The sequence below is a fragment of the Schistocerca nitens genome, chromosome 6 (assembly GCF_023898315.1).
Source record: "Schistocerca nitens isolate TAMUIC-IGC-003100 chromosome 6, iqSchNite1.1, whole genome shotgun sequence".
In the NCBI taxonomy this organism is placed as follows: Eukaryota; Metazoa; Arthropoda; class Insecta; order Orthoptera; family Acrididae; genus Schistocerca; species Schistocerca nitens.
Genome location: NC_064619.1, coordinates 89,165,378 through 89,183,339, shown reverse-complemented (window position 1 = coordinate 89,183,339; position 17,962 = coordinate 89,165,378).

Genomic DNA, 17,962 nt, shown 5'->3' with positions numbered 1-17,962 from the left:
ACTCACATTTTCACAGTCCTAAATAAGGCACCAGCTTAGTTATGACTCACGTTTAATATGCTGAAATTTCAATGATCAATGTTAAAATAAATTTCGAAATATAAACTGATTTATTTCTTGTTATTTAAATTCTCTTTTTTATATATATATCACCGGTTGTCGTATGACTATTAAAAGATTATAATTAATGTTAGTCTGGTTGGGAATTTGGTAAGCTAGACTGGATACCTGGTGAAACAGTTGCACAGTAATGCAAGGTTAACTTCCCCAGACAGCTCACAGCTTTTAACTCGCTTTTATTGGCTATCAGCACCGCTTTCATAGCAAATTAAAGTAACAACGTTACACATGGCGACCGTGTTCTGCGATTCCGCTAGACTCTGGAATCTCTGAAATGTTAGATTGCGAGCATTGTATAATCTTAATTTTTTCCCCTGCAGCGCTCAAACAACTTCTGCGTTGTTTCTGAGCAGACTTTCAAAAGAGTCATGGCGTTGTTGAACGGCGTTGTGTTGTTTGTCTTGTTTTGTTTTCTATATTTGTGTGTTTTATATGTAAGCGTTTTTTTCTCGCTTGTAAATTGCACTGACTTCCATCAAAGATATAAATTTGTTTTGCGTGTGAAAAAGTGCGTACTAGGTTGGGTACCTTTCGTGTGACTGTCGTAATTTTTGGGGGATATATTTATTGTGATTAGTGTGTTGCATACCAGGTATAAATTGAACTAATGCAGACACGTAACCAAGCCAAAAGTAGGCGGTCCAGCAACTTAAGCAACATGGACCAAGGGGATAATTTGATTTCGAATATTAACGCGTCGGTCGGTTCCGAAAATGCAATGGGAAATACTTCAGACGAAATGCAAAACGGGACGAACGGGCTCACAGCAGAGCCAGAAATTAATTTGCCCCCTACTAACCAAATTGATTTGGCAGAACTCATGAAAGCCTTATTGCAACAAAATAAAGAAAACGCAGAGAAATCTGAAAATTCAATCCATGAGATAGGCGAACAAATGACGCAAAAATCTGAAAAATCGATCTGAGAGCTAGGCGAACAAATGGCGCAGAAATCTGAAAAATCAATCCGCAAGCTAGGTGAACAAATGACGCAGAAATCAGAAAAATCGTTCCGAGAACAAAAAGAATCATCCAAAAAAGCGATCCGAGAGCTAGGCGAACAAATAGACGAAAAACTAATCAAGCAGACAAATAAAGTCGACAGGTCGATGCAGAGAGTGTCCGATGATATCTCACAAAGAATAATCAATCTGGCAAGTGAAATAAAAAGTGATATTATGAAAGAATTAGGCCGTACATTTGAACAAATCGATGACCGTCTGCAAGCCTTAGAACAGGGCAAGCGGAGTCGCGATGCGGAATCGAAAGAGAGCGAAGAACAGCTACTTAGGAATTTCCAAGCGCTGAGAGAAGAATGCCAAAGAGAACACCAGCAGGTACTCTCGAGGGTCCAGGAGGCGGAAACGCATTGTCCAGCGTCCATTAGCAACACAGTAGTGGACAACGGTCGAGCGATTCACGCACTCGAACAGCAAGTAGAACAATTGAAGCAGACTGGGGTGGAGGACAGCAGACAAATACATGATAACACTGCGGCATTAGCGGGCATCGTAGGCACGATGAACGTGACGGAAAGCGAGAACAATACTACACCGGTAGCGGCCGCAGAGACCGAAGAAGTGCGTTCGCTTCTTAGATTTCAGAAGGGACAGTTCGAAGTGAACAGGCGGCACAAAGCTGTAACAGGCGAATTACAAGAACGCGTGGCGCATCTGGAAAACCGCATGGCATGTGATTACGAACTCGCCAATAGCACTAAAAGTAGCCGTACAAACAGTACAGAGAGGGACTCCGGCCACGAAGGAGATTTTGACAACAGGGAAGAATGTATTTTGAGGGCCAGACATGAGAAAAATAGAAACATTCAAGGGCCTCGCCGGGAGGAAATGCGGCGATTTGATTTCAAACATTTCCTTACGGTGAGAAAGTTTGAGATATTTCGATATTCGCAAAAAGGAATACATCCACGAGCATGGCTCGAGCAATTTGAGTTTTGTCTTCCCCCCGACTGGACAAGTTCACATAAGATAGAATATATGTGTGGTTATTTGGAAGGCGAACCGGCGATTTGCATGAGGTCGGCAGCGCGTCACTGCAACTCCACTCGGGAGTTTCGACAAGCCTTTCTGTCCGCCTATTGGTCGGAAGCGGCACAAGATAGGGTCAAACATGGCATAATTATGCTGCCAAATTTGAACCTGTCTGGTTTCGGCAGCCCAGCACGCCTATTCGACCACATGCTGCAGGCGAATCAATTTCTATACGATCCATACGGACCTGCGGAACTAATTAGGATATGCATCACCAAATTGCCGATGCACTTGCGCCACGTCATTCTTGCGGGACGATGCAAAGAGGACGTGGAAACGTTTAAGACACTTCTCCAAGAGTTGGAATATAATACTGCAGAATGCCCGCCTAATCAGGCACAAAGTTATTACGGGACACAGCAGCGCGATCGCAGTCGTGGCCGCAGTACCAATCAACGGCGTGACTGGTCGTCGCGACGCGAACGGAACAATAATCGGGACCGGCCGTGTAGAAACTGGGGGTAACAGTCGCGAACACAGGTGGAACAACGGAAATGATCGAGGACGTGGACAGGATCGTGAACGCAACAGTTATGGCAACCAGAATAGATACTACGGTGAACACGGTGGGAATAGGACTGTAGGCGGAGCACCTCATGATGTTGAAATTCGGCCTGCTAACCCCAGACATAAGCTAGCAAATGGAAATGAACAAAACCGGCAATGACAAATGATCAGCTCAGAAAGCGCCCAATCGGAACAAATGCGTGACATGGCAAATGAGTACGTAGGGTGTATAGAGAGGAGACTGAATTGATTAGTTTACATTTGTGACATATATATTTTGAATAACATGTTGGTAAAAATAGTGATAAAGATGTTTCTATGTGATTGATTGAAGTGATGTTTGTAGTTTTTTTTTCTTTCCTTGTGCAATTAGGATTTAGGTTGGTTCAAATGTGAACATAAAAGGTTTCTTTGTGAACGAGTGAAATGCTGTTTATGTTTTTTTTTTGTGTGTAAATTGAAACGAGTCGCTCCTGACGGAAGCAAGATCTGTGTTGAATTAATGCAAAACTCAGGGGAATATCCGATCTGTGGGTATTATGGGTCTGGCAAACCCAGGTCCCCAGCTGTTAGTAGCCTTGTTTCCGATTTTCTGCTTACAGTGCTACTATCTATCTATTACTATTCTATATCTGTCAGTATAAATGAGGATCTCTTACTATAGTATGAGTGCTGTATGAATATTTTAAGATAGGAGAACTCTGAGAAAGGAATGAGTAAGTTTGGAATCTTGAAAACAGGATCCAATAATACGATTGTTTAACCAATGGCTTCCGAATATACGCTAATATGTTAATATTGATAATATATCTTTTTTTTGTTCTTTATAGCTGAGTACATAAAGTGCTGTCTGTGGATTTCGTAAGTAGATTGATTCCCTTCAAGGTGAAAGAAGAGTTGTGGTTTGTGTAATTTACGTGGCCCTGAAATATTATTGTGGTATTCAAATACGAGCAGTTTTTCAGCAAATGGAGAATGGAACAGAAATATGGATCCTTTCTGTAGTCTTGATTGATGTTGAGCCAGAGCCTGAAAAATTATTCTGCGTTAATACTTGTCCTAGCAAAGCGACGTGAATGTGTTTTGCTGATGCTGTGAGCATTACAGCTTACTGTTTTCGCTGGTGCGGGATGCACTGCAGCCTATATGATTTGTACTGAGGAAATTTCCCTCTTGAAGGTAGAGGAAGATTAAATAGTTTTGATTATGGGACCGAAGGAAAGCTTGGTTTAAGGTAATAAGGATGAAGCAAAACATTTGTCATTTAAACTACAGGAGGATTCGAATCTTTTGTGTCTCTTGTAAGTTCAATATGTTAAGATGAAACTGTTTTACAGAATAGAGGAGACCACAATTTTGCCATTCATGAGAAATGAATCCAGAATAACCACCACAGGCGAAATAATTGATTTGGAAGTGAAAGGTAACTTAAAGAAGGAACGAAATCGCAGCAAAATGGGTAAGAAAATGTAGCATAACCCGTATGATGCAGATATTTTTACCGTTCTCAGAGTCATCTATGTGATTAATTCTTGTGATAACGTAATTTTAGATGAAATTTTCTTACTGTTTTATGTGTGAATATATGAGTATGATAAATGTATAATTGCGAGTCTCTTATCAGGGGTGTCAACTGGTACAAATGTTTTGGCGTGTAAATAACCATTGTTCTTTTTTACTGTGTGTGTTTAAGGAAAGTTTCTCCATATTTATCATGTGACAAGACATATGCCGTGAGTGTCAGGAAGAGGACGAATTAGAACAATGTTGTAATGGTATAAACACTGTGTTGGAGTAGCATTGGAGTAGCTTGTTGGATTAACTAGTAGTGGATTGAAGTAGAATTTTGAGTAATTCATGTTTATGGGTAGTTAGTTTGTAGAATAGTCAACAGGTGTGCATGTGTGTGTGTAAATAACATTTGAACCCCATGCTGTCCTGACCTATACGTCCACAAGGCATAATCCTATTCATTTTAGTGAATTAATAAGTAGCATTTGATTTATTGAAACGGAAGTGAACCACATTAGTGATGTGGATTTAGATATTATATTATCAGTTCATTTAATTTTTATTTTTATACTGTCAAGTCATTTCACTTTTATTTTTTATATTGTCAAGTCATTTAACTTTTATTTTTATATTGTCGATTCATGTAATTCTTTTTTTTAATAAGTCTCACTTTTGTTCTTAAAAATTGTGAAAGACAATACTAACTGGTATTATGTATGACATTATGTAATCACATAACTATGATGAACAATTTCTGTGAATGCAGTTGAGAACGTGAAATCGAACCGGCTAAACTCTTACGAGGCAGCGGGAGCAGCGAGAAGGAGGACTAGTTGTAAACAGGCGGGTTTCCCAGCAGGACACACTGTCAACCGGGCCACTTCGGGAGCGCGGTCGACAACAAAAGAAGGGCACGCGACAAACACTTTCCCTTGCACCTGTAGCTAATGGGCGGCCACACCAGTGCGACCCTTCGTGGAGGCGATGACCTGAGATGGGCGAGCGGTCCACCGCGCGGAAATCCATCTGCTGGCAACGCACCACACGCACGCGACCGTGACGAGACAGCCACTGTGAAACGACAGAAGACAGGGGATAAACGAGCGTGGAGCCTTTTGACAGGTACTGTCCAGAGAAACTTGCAGACGTCAACGACGCCTATCGACATTTCCTGACGGATGCCTACTGTCAAGCGACAGTAAATCATGGTTCGATGTTCTCTGGTCGCTAAGGGTGGCACAAAGAAGAGCCATTAGGTGTCATCCTTGCCCAGGAATATCAAACCGGCGAGCCAATTGAGGATAACTCAAGAATGTAACAACACAAGGGGCGTGGAGCCTTTTGATACATACTGTCCAGAGAAACTGGCAGACTTCAACGACGCCTATCGACATTTCCTGGCGGATGCCCACTGTCAAGCGACAGTAAATCATAGTTTGATGTTCTCTGGTAGCTAAGGGTGGCACAAAGAAGAGCCATTAAGTGTCATCCTTGCCCAGGAATATCAACCTGGCGTGTCAAACGAGGATACCGCACGAATTTCACAACACAAACATGGAACCAAATCGAGATGTACGTGACACGGGCCACCAAGAGAAACTTCATGAGAGGGCAGAGACGGCGGGATTGCACGCAACAGATGGACAAAATTCCCAACTGACAGCTGCGGCGACGAACCCCCCCCCCTCTTATATTGTGCCTCGGAACAGTGTAACTACTGAGTGTGCCAGTGGACAGTGATTATACTGTTCTTAGTTCAATGAATATACGTGTGTTTCTGTCAGAGAAACTTTGATTCGTGTGTATTGCAGGGGTTCAATTTATTGGTGTTTATTAGACTGACTCTTGTATTTTGCAGGTGTTCTATTTATTGCTTTTTTTAGACTTTGACTCTTGTATTTTGCAGGTGTTTTATTTATTGGTTTTTTTTAGACGTTGACTATTGTACTTTCAGAGCTGTTTTATTGATCAATGTTTGTTTTTGTGTGATGTATTAGATTTGTGATATTTTGCTTCGTAAATTCACTCCTGTGGCATTGCTTCGTTTATCAGTCAGATAGATATTCATTCTCATTGGACTGTGATCGATCAGCCTTTGCATGGGGCATATTTATAGTGAGGAACCCCATAAGGGTAACAATCACATAATTAATTGTAGTTTCAGTATAATGACACAGTGATCATTGTTTGCTAACTAATTGAAATATAGTAGAGTCATTGAATTAGTGCCACAAAGTTATTTTAATTCTACAAATTATTAGTTTTATAAGATATAGAATTTTTTGTGATAACCACTTTGTAAAACATATTTTTTCTCTTATTATCATTTTCTTTGGCTTTTTCGGATTGTGCATTGTAATGTTCTGCTTTATAATACTGATGTTATTTTCATGTTCTTTTTTTAATTGCTGTGGCACCTTTGCTATTTTCATAAATTTTACTTGTTAATAAACAGTCATAAATTTTCCTGTGATCAGTTGGCTCTTGCAATGAGCAAATACTGGCGATCTCCGTAAGGGTAACAACCATAAATTGTTTTCATATTAATGACACAGGAACCATTGTTTTTACTTGCTGACCGAATTAGGTCTACACTATCTTTTAAATAGGTGTCACAGATTGTTTTTTTCTCTTTGAAATTGGTACATTCTAAACATGTGTTGAAATTATTGTGTTTTAGCAAGTAGCTGGTGACCTTTTGCCTTTTATTTACATTTGAAGCAGAGAGGTTTCAATGCTTAGTATGGTCCTGTCCGTCCCTTGCCATGTTGGTATAGGAAGCTGCCTCTCTGGTCACTTTGTGACGCTACCGCCCTTAAACGGACGTACGTTAGCTGTATAAAGCCTGTACTGTAATAAGTTCACGGGCTTCACCTTTTAAACATGGATTTTAGTACATAAGTTGACCGCGTGTACCTAATAGAAGCAAGATCGGACTTGTATTCAGTCAATAACTACAGTGATGCATCAAGCAAATGTAAAGTATAATTGCTCGTTCGCATGGACAAGAAGTATACACAGTAGATGCTACCTATAATTAATAATTCGGTCGCCAGCCTACTTAGGCAATGAGTGAGTTTTTCCTTGTACAAGTGGGTGCATGTACAAGCATAGTAACACGTAGTAATGATGCGTTATATGGCAAAGTTTGTAACCAGAAAAAATCCACTGAACTAAAGCTTTCTCTTTTTGTACTAATTTGGACGAGCTAAATTTACACAATACCACACAGCAATGATTACTACGAACTGCATTCTGTATATTGATCAGACTGAAATCGGGCATAGATTTTCCTAGAATAAGCAGTTTTGAAAGCACACTTACAATGTCACTATTAAAATTGGAAAACAACACTAATACACTTAGGATTAACATAGAATTTAGCTTTATTGGTCAAATCTGATCAGCACATTTCAAGGTTTGAAAGAATGGACAAGAGAAGAGGGGGGGGGCTGAAACTGTTATGGTCGTTATACTGAAACTGTTAAGTACTGAAGGCAAATTAACACTCAAAATTATCAATCTATGGATAACTACTCCTATGTCTTACTTCTGAATAATTTAACTGTCATTAGTTCTGTCTCAAATTAATTAAATAGCATCGCTAACTCAATTCAAACAACTCTCTTCCAATTTAGTCATACTTTTGTTCTTTACCAACATTTACAATAACACACAGACTTTTTAAACTTCTTTATAGCATAGATTGATCTACTGATAATTCTTATTAACACTGATTTTTAGACTTTCAGCTCAGGATACTCGGGTTGCACAATACGAGGTAAGGATCCTGTCTAGGTCAGTGATCAGGATAAGTCATGGCTAAAGCAATTCTGGTAAAAGTCACGTTATTATTGAACAATGAGAAACAGTTTCGACACTGGTCCACACAGATACACTTCTAAAGATGAAATAAAAGTTTGACCTGTGCAAGTCGGTGCGGCGGTTGGCGGGCAGCGAGATAGCGGGCAGCACGGCACACATACAAGCACGGCTAAGGCTCACACTACATCGGCACTTTCCTTCTTCTTAGTGTCGTAATCTTTCCAACTTTGTGCCTCAGAATATAGCCATGCCAAGTAGTCGTCGGAATCGGTGCATCCGAGGCTCAATGGAATCCACTTTTCCTGGGTAGCCGCCTCGGTACAGTACGTGTTCCTCTGACCGATTCACAACTCCGACTCTTACTGTTGCTCGCCTCCGACTGACTACTGAGCCCGTTGTGCCGAACCGCGCCCAGTGTGCGTTTTCCCGCGCTCGCCTTTTCCCGCTCCCCTACAGGTAGGGTATTCACCACAGGTTTTCTACTACACATATCCTACTGCATTACCTACGTATGGACCAAGTGTTTAAATTACAATTTTCACATCTTAATATAGTTTTAACATTAAGTACACTTCCTTTTGATTATCACATTATTTGAAATCTAACATAAATAATAATATTCATTACAAAAGTTGCTCACTGTTTCTTTAACATGACACGAAAAGAGAAAGAAATAAAATCAAACATTGTTCACACTAATTTATCGAAATTCATAAAGAAAAAAATTATTATATGTACAGTTGTCGTTACACATGCCCCTGTTTCCAGAAAATTTTGCTTAAGTCCAAATTTTATGGGAACACTAAATCTTACAATTATACAGTGGTTCTGAATCTTTACTTAAATGTCCAAAAGCTTTACACTACATATGTCCTTCTACTTACTGTACATAGGGTTACACTCTTTTAACACACCAAGAATAATTATTTGTTATTTACTCAAGTGCCTTTTGCACAGTCCAACTTCCTATCCTAACATTACTAAATTAGTAATTTAATCATTTTTTTTTCAAAGAAATAGTTTAAAATTCTGGAATACAAACATTTAAAAACAATTGCATATTTTGTATACACTATAAGATAATTTGTCACTGCTTACTTTGAATAGCAGTCCATTTCCTTACTTACTAAACAAAACACATATATATTCAGAAAATTAACTACACATATTTGCTGCCTATTATACGGATTTGGGCAGTCCTTTTCACTTCATATTGTCACATCTCCTGGATCACATTTATAATTTTCCATCGAATATTTATCTGCCCTCATTGGTATTTGGCAGTGCTTCATATTATGGTTCATACACTGCCCATTTTCCTTTTTGACAGTCCCACCTTTTATCTGGCTGATAGCATTTATCCTTTCATTTCAGTCCTTTTCTCCATACATTTTTACAGTTATAGTACAATTGGTAATCTGAAGCTCACACAACTACATTAGCACACTTTCAAGGGTATACAGACATTTACAAAGATCAGTTACATTTAGAATAACTTGGGTTCAGCATAAAATACAGCACATTTACTGCCAGTTTCTTTCTGATTATCCTTATATCACTCATTTCTAGTAACATACAGTTTCAGGTCCACAATATTTCTTACACCTAAAGGTCTTTTGGATTTTGGGTAGATCAAGTAGTAAGCATTATCGTGTGGAATATTCTGTATTATATATGGTCCATTATAAATATATTTAAATTTTGAAATTTCATGGTTTAGTTCACTAGACTTTTCATGGGTTTTTAAAAGAACATAATCTCCAATTTTAAATTTTGAAACTTTTAAATTTTTATTGTGTCTTTTAGATCTAGATTCAGCTTTTTGCTTTGCCCTTTTTATCACCAATTCTTTCTTTTGATCCAATCCCAAACTTGTACAAGGTGGAAACTCTAGTTTTTCTTCAATTAAACTTTTACTACTTCTGCCTAACAAAATTTCTTCCGGTGGAAATCCTGTAGTTTCATGATGTAATGTGTTCATGACATTCTCAAAATCCGATATAAATCTGCCCCAGACTCCAAATCAACAAAACAATAATTCCACTTTCAGGTAACACTGAGATACAGTAATAATCAAGTCATGCATAATACTAATAATATATACAAATACAGTATCCTGCCCCCCAGTTTCTTTATTAACAAGGCAGTCTTTTATGGTTCATAAAACAGTCACTTAAGTCTGGTGGCTTTTTAGGCCTCTTATTTTCTACATCTTTCACTAAGCCATTCAGATCTTGCCAACGTTTCGTTTCATCAGGTGGCTTTTTAGGTTTTGAAATTTCGAAGTCTTTAGCAAGGTACAACATTCCCTGTTCTGCTATCATTTTATCAGGTGGTTCTTTTTGTTCCTGTAATTCACACTCCTTCAAAACATTTATTAAGGCGTGCCCCAGTATAGAATCATCTGGAGGTTCCTGCAAATTATGCCCCTGTTTTACATTACTGAATAATTCATTCGGTTTTTGCCCACTTCTATTTTCTGTATCTATCTTTGGAAAAATGTCACTAATTTTCTCATACCCTCTTTCAGTAAAAGTATATTCACTTTCGTTTACACCTGCAAATTCATCGTCACTAGAGTCATCACTACTATCTTCCTCAACATCAGATTCACTTAAGTACGCTACTTTTGAACAATAGGGAAAGTTAGTATATTCAATTTCGTCTGTATTTGCGTATCTTTCATCATCCGAACTATCGTCGGAATCCGACCATTCCGGATCGCTTTCAGGTTCCAACATAAAAGCTTTTCTGAGACAGGCACTAAGTTCCTCCTCTGTATTGTCGTCAGGCTTGGATTTTAATTCAACCTCCTCTTTTGGCAATATGGCCTCATCCTCAGCTTTATTCACTTCCACTGTGACTTCATATTCGGTGTAATCCTCGTGGACTTTGATTACTTTCAGGTAATCATCTGCCCCTTCTCCACGGTGCCTCTCGGTAGCAGTTTGTACTATTGGCGGACTGTTAGCAGAAGTTATTTCTTCGTCAATGCTGAGGATTTCATCCTCCAAATCCTTCCTACCCTTAATCTGCGTCCTATTGGCGGCACGCGTACTTTGCGCGGCGCTATTTATTCTCTCCTCTTCCAATTCAGGCCACGTCACCTTATCGACGTCCCTACTATCTCCTTTTTCACTAACTAATTTCTTTGCCTCATATTCCTTCTTAAAATCCTCCCACTCACAGTGCTTTAGGCCCTTGTACAGATCATCGATCTGCACATGCCAATCAGTTACTCCTGCTAATTCATCCTCGCCTTTTCTCTCATTGCAAACACTGCTAACTGCACCTCTCTGTGTATTCACAGTTTCCTTTATCGTTTCCTTTGCCATGGAATTATCACTCGTAAAATTTTCATTAGCCCTGACGGCTATGTTCGTATCTACTGCTGCCGTATTTCTAGCGGCTTCTTTCCTAACAGATGTTCTGCTAGGCTGGGCCGTTGCCCTCCGATGCTCCACTCGCCTGTTAACATGTAGCGTTCTGTGCGGCAGAAATGACTCATTCTGGCTCGCAGCTGACGCTTGTTTCGCCACAACACGTCGCGGCGTTCCGTGCCTGTCCCTAGCCTGTCTCATTACATTACGGTCGGTCCGGTATCTTTTTTCAAATCGGGGCCGGTATGTATTGTCCGCTTCCGTTTGGCCCGCAACGTTCGCGGAAATTAGTTTCCCGCGTCGTTATTACTTTGCGCGGTATACCCTCTACCGCGACCTGAATAATTTCCTCTTCCTCTACCTCTGCCTCTACCTCTTTGTAACATATTGACGCGAAATCCTTCGCCGTCATTTCTTTCGTCATTGTTTTGGTTATTACGGTTACCAAAATTTCGATAATTGGCACGACTTTCGCGCCAATGGTCTTCGTCTTCGACCCTTTCCAGAAATGCTTGGAAGCTACGATGATTGCTTCCTACATACCTCTTTGAATCTTCTGGGAGCTTTTTATATAACTCCCAGATAATTTCTGAATCTGATCTTCTGCCTCTTAAATGCGTCAATTTCCGGTACCAGTACTCACAGAAATCTTTCAAAGAATTTCTGCCCCTGTTATCATGCTGTTTGGCCATGATGAACTCCCGCCATAAATGGTCCTGCTTTTGTTCAGACCAATATTCTTCCGTAAATCTCTGCCTAAATTCTTCGAACGTCATTCGTTCCGTATTTAAATTTATTCCCCAGCGCTTAGCATCACCTGCTAAGGCGCTAATTACAACATTTATCTTTTCCTGATCAGACAAGTGTTCAGGAAATATTCTCTCGCAATTTTTGATGAAATCTAACGGATGCCACCCGTTATGTTTCTTGGCTGGATCGAAGCGTTCCTCGCCTTCTAACAGCTTCGTAATCGGTGTGCCATTACAGACAACACCAGGCCTATCTTTAATTTTGCTCTCCAGATCGAAAATTCTGCCTTGAATTTTCGTAGTATTCTGTTCACAGTTTTGAACACATCCGGTTACTTTTTTATCTAAATCCCTTTCAGTTTCTAAAACTACCTTTTCCAACTGTGATATTCCGTGCTGACATTCGTTTACGATCTCAGTTTTAAGACCGAAAACTTTCTCGTCTACCTTAGTTTCAACCAGAGGTTCTACTTTCTATTGGATGTTGAGAATTTCAACATCGAATCTACTATTAATGTTAACAATTTCCCCCTGCATAGTATCCATATTTTTGTTAATGGTATCAATTTCAAATTTCAGAGTATTTACCACAGAACTTAAATTACCCACTTTTTGTTCTACTTGTTCTATTTGTTTACTAATCTTAATTCCCTGTCCTTCGACCTGTGCTTTAATTTCATCCACCTGTGTTTTGAGTTGCTCGTCAACGTGTGTTTTAAGCTGTTCATTCTGTGTTTTGATTTGCTCGTCAACGTGTGTTTTAAGCTGCTCGTTCTGTATTTTGAGCTGACATCCCTGTGTTTTGAGTTGCTCGTCAACGTGTGTTTTAAGCTGCTCGTTCTGTATTTTGAGCTGCTCACTCTGTCCTGCAATTTGTTTGGTTAATTGTTCAAATAAGTCGTTCATACTTAAAATTTTTATACTGTTTTGTTCTACAGGATCGATGTGTTCCGATTCTACTTCAGAAGTTTCTTTCGGTTCTTTCTTTATCTGTGGTGAACCAAACATGTCAGTGGATTCGTTCACGTACCCACTATCATCTACCAAGTCACCCTCTACTTCCTGTTTTGTCCCTTGCTGTGTTCGAGACAATCTCGACATTTCAATCTGTTCGTTGACGTGTTCATGGTACTGTATGTACGCCAATTGTCTTCCGCTAACGCCATCTGTTATCTGGCCGCGTAAACTCCTGCTACTGCCAGCCGCATTCTCCATTTCGCTTGGCGCATCTACCCTGCCTACGTTTCTGTCCATATTGAATGTCAACTACACCACACTATTATACTTGACTCCCACTGCAGTTTATTTTACTGTCTTTTATTGCTATTCGTGCCACTGAACATCCACTGTTCGATCTTTACGTTAATTTGTAATCGACAACAACTGGATGTCCTGTCACCGGGAAGCCACGTGTGACGCTACCGCCCTTAAACGGACGTACGTTAGCTGTATAAAGCCTGTACTGTAATAAGTTCACGGGCTTCACCTTTTAAACAAGGATTTTAGTACATAAGTTGACCGCGTGTACCTAATAGAAGCAAGATCGGACTTGTATTCAGTCAATAACTACAGTGATGCATCAAGCAAATGTAAAGTATAATTGCTCGTTCGCATGGACAAGAAGTATACACAGTAGATGCTACCTATAATTAATAATTCGGTCGCCAGCCTACTTAGGCAATGAGTGAGTTTTTCCTTGTACAAGTGGGTGCATGTACAAGCATAGTAACACGTAGTAATGATGCGTTATATGGCAAAGTTTGTAACCAGAAAAAATCCACTGAACTAAAGCTTTCTCTTTTTGTACTAATTTGGACGAGCTAAATTTACACAATACCACACAGCAATGATTACTACGAACTGCATTCTGTATATTGATCAGACTGAAATCGGGCATAGATTTTCCTAGAATAAGCAGTTTTGAAAGCACACTTACAATGTCACTATTAAAATTGGAAAACAACACTAATACACTTAGGATTAACATAGAATTTAGCTTTATTGGTCAAATCTGATCAGCACATTTCAAGGTTTGAAAGAATGGACAAGAGAAGAGGGGGGGGGGGGGCTGAAACTGTTATGGTCGTTATACTGAAACTGTTAAGTACTGAAGGCAAATTAACACTCAAAATTATCAATCTATGGATAACTACTCCTATGTCTTACTTCTGAATAATTTAACTGTCATTAGTTCTGTCTCAAATTAATTAAATAGCATCGCTAACTCAATTCAAACTACTCTCTTCCAATTTAGTCATACTTTTGTTCTTTACCAACATTTACAATAACACACAGACTTTTTAAACTTCTTTATAGCATAGATTGATCTACTGATAATTCTTATTAACACTGATTTTTAGACTTTCAGCTCAGGATACTCGGGTTGCACAATACGAGGTAAGGATCCTGTCTAGGTCAGTGATCAGGATAAGTCATGGCTAAAGCAATTCTGGTAAAAGTCACGTTATTATTGAACAATGAGAAACAGTTTCGACACTGGTCCACACAGATACACTTCTAAAGATGAAATAAAAGTTTGACCTGTGCAAGTCGGTGCGGCGGTTGGCGGGCAGCGAGATAGCGGGCAGCACGGCACACATACAAGCACGGCTAAGGCTCACACTACATCGGCACTTTCCTTCTTCTTAGTGTCGTAATCTTTCCAACTTTGTGCCTCAGAATATAGCCATGCCAAGTAGTCGTCGGAATCGGTGCATCCGAGGCTCAATGGAATCCACTTTTCCTGGGTAGCCGCCTCGGTACAGTACGTGTTCCTCTGACCGATTCACAACTCCGACTCTTACTGTTGCTCGCCTCCGACTGACTACTGAGCCCGTTGTGCCGAACCGCGCCCAGTGTGCGTTTTTCCCGCGCTCGCCTTTTCCCGCTCCCCTACGGTAGGGTATTCACCACAGGTTTTCTACTACACATATCCTACTGCATTACCTACGTATGGACCAAGTGTTTAGATTACAATTTTCACATCTTAATATAGTTTTAACATTAAGTACACTTCCTTTTGATTATCACATTATTTGAAATCTAACATAAATAATAATATTCATTACAAAAGTTGCTCACTGTTTCTTTAACATGACACGAAAAGAGAAAGAAATAAAATCAAACATTGTTCACACTAATTTATCGAAATTCATAAAGAAAAAAATTATTATATGTACAGTTGTCGTTACAACTTCCGTTTGTATTTGTGAGGCACCCCTCAGGTAGGAGCGCAGGCCAGTCTGTCCGCGGCGAGCATCTGGAGTGGTAAGATCTCCGGCTAAGCGCGTGTCTGCTAAGTCCGTAGGACAATGGATTTCTTGAGTTCAGCCTAACTGAAAATTTAATCACCTTTATTTCAGGTTTAGCTCTAAAATATCTAATGTTATCTTAAATTGCAATGCAGTGTAATTCGCGTGTGAAGTTCAGAATATCTTCCGGTAGTTGCTTTGTGACTACTCTGTGAGTAAAGTGGAACCACGTGTTGATCAGTAACTCTAACTAAGATCATCCATCTTAAATGCGAATGTGCGTGAGATTATAACGTCTCGTCTTGACAATATTTTCTAATATAGCAACTTTTCTTTACGTTCAACCCACGTGGGGTGTACTTTGCGAGACCAGTACCACGTGCCTATACAATTGTTTGACCCATCAGGTTAATAGTAAGACGTTAGTAACCAGTTCGAGGTTTTTCTTTTGTAAATTGCTTTTCTGTCTAATTTATTTTAATTATCAAAATTATTGTGGAGTTACACTCTTTGTGTAAACCAAGTTGACCACGTGAAGCATGTGGTATAATCATCAAAGTAGCCCTCAGATATTCTTTTTGGGAAGATTTCACAGAGAGTTAGAATGAATTTAGTATACCAGTGTGTGGTAATTACATGACGGACAGGATTGTGCTACGAACGTAACTTCTTTGGGTGAAAATTGAATCGGTTGGTTGTGGTTAATTTCCTCTTGCATATGTTTCAACGTTCTTCGTGTGTTATTTTATGAATGCAGTGTTGTATGCAGTCTCCCAATCTTGGCTCCATATTTGATGTGTTCCGTAAGATTACAAACTCACATTTTCACAGTCCTAAATAAGGCACCAGCTTAGTTATGACTCACGTTTAATATGCTGAAATTTCAATGATCAATGTTAAAATAAATTTCGAAATATAAACTGATTTATTTCTTGTTATTTAAATTCTCTTTTATATATATATATATATATCACCGGTTGTCGTATGACTATTAAAAGATTATAATTAATGTTAGTCTGGTTGGGAATTTGGTAAGCTAGACTGGATACCTGGTGAAACAGTTGCACAGTAATGCAAGGTTAACTTCCCCAGACAGCTCACAGCTTTTAACCCGCTTTTATTGGCTATCAGCACCGCTTTCATAGCATATTAAAGCAACAGTGTTACAATAATATATACAAAGCATTTATATAGATAACATTTGCACAAGATAATCTACATGATATTATTAAAGGCTGGTTTAATGTTTAATGTATTTGTGCAGGATCTTGAATGTATGTCAATTACAATTAAACTGACTCAAAACTGTGAATGATTTCTACTGTTATTTTTATGCCATAAAGTAAAATGTTGTTCAGCATATGTATCTGATACATAAAATAACTACTTTCTTTTAATGATAGGTAACTCATCTGCAGTATTTTCTCTTATAAATAGTCAGATTTAATTCTTGCATTCTTATCACTTTTAATTATCACATTAGCCACTATTAAATCCATTGAATCTGTAGATGTAAGAGACACATAGCCTAACTTCTGCAATGTCAGAGTTGAAGATCTTGTAATGACATTAGTCAATAGTGTGCTACACCCATGAAAATTCAAAATTGGAAACTTAGAATCTTATAGCATCAAGCCTGCAGGCTAGGTGAGGGTGTTATCCTCACTTACTTCATTTAAAAGTCATTTCAATTAAGTTTCTATTATTAAATAACATTTATTTTTTGAAGTGTGTCAGGATATCAGGACGAATTTGCAGTGATCTCTAGTGATCTCCACCAGAGCACATTGCAAATCTCTTTCGTTTAAGAATGAGACTGTGTTGAAAGTTACTTTTTCGTTTTCTGTTATATTTCCTGCTCACTATATTTTGCATTTTGTAAACTGTGACATGTATTTTTGTAATATTTTTCATATTGAGACTATAATCGACTGCAACTGATTGAAATAAGCCGTTTGAGCAATCTTTTTGCATGATCATTGAGGCATTATACGTCTTTGGGAGATCAGTTATGTCATTTGTCAGATTTGAATGCACTAAAAGGTCCCCATGCTACTGTTGCTGTGAGTTTCTTCTGAGTATATACAAGGATGAAATAAATAGATGAGTCTTTTCAGTTACTTACCATGGAGAAAATTAGGCAAATAGGTAGGTTGTTTTGGATTGCATTGTATAATTTGGCATGGTTTACTTGTGATTACTCCATGTTCAGACATGTAAGCAATATCATTATATGTGGTTAAATGAGACTTCATAGGTTACTTCCCTTTGCTAAATGGAAAATGATGAGAGGAGTGAACATTACCTTTCCAATCAGTAATGCTGTAAACTTGAACTTATCCTACATCCCTAAATTAGGACATATTCATCGCTTTGTTTAAAGTTGGATATTGGGGATATATTATTCTGATTCACTTTGTGAGATTTATCTTTCTATTTGCTACTGTGAGAATCTATGTGGGCTTCTTAATCAACTGCATTACTTCTCTGGCAATATGTTTGCATTAACAGTATTTTGTTTTAAATTATTTTTGTCCAGTGACATGCACCCATACCACTATATTTCTA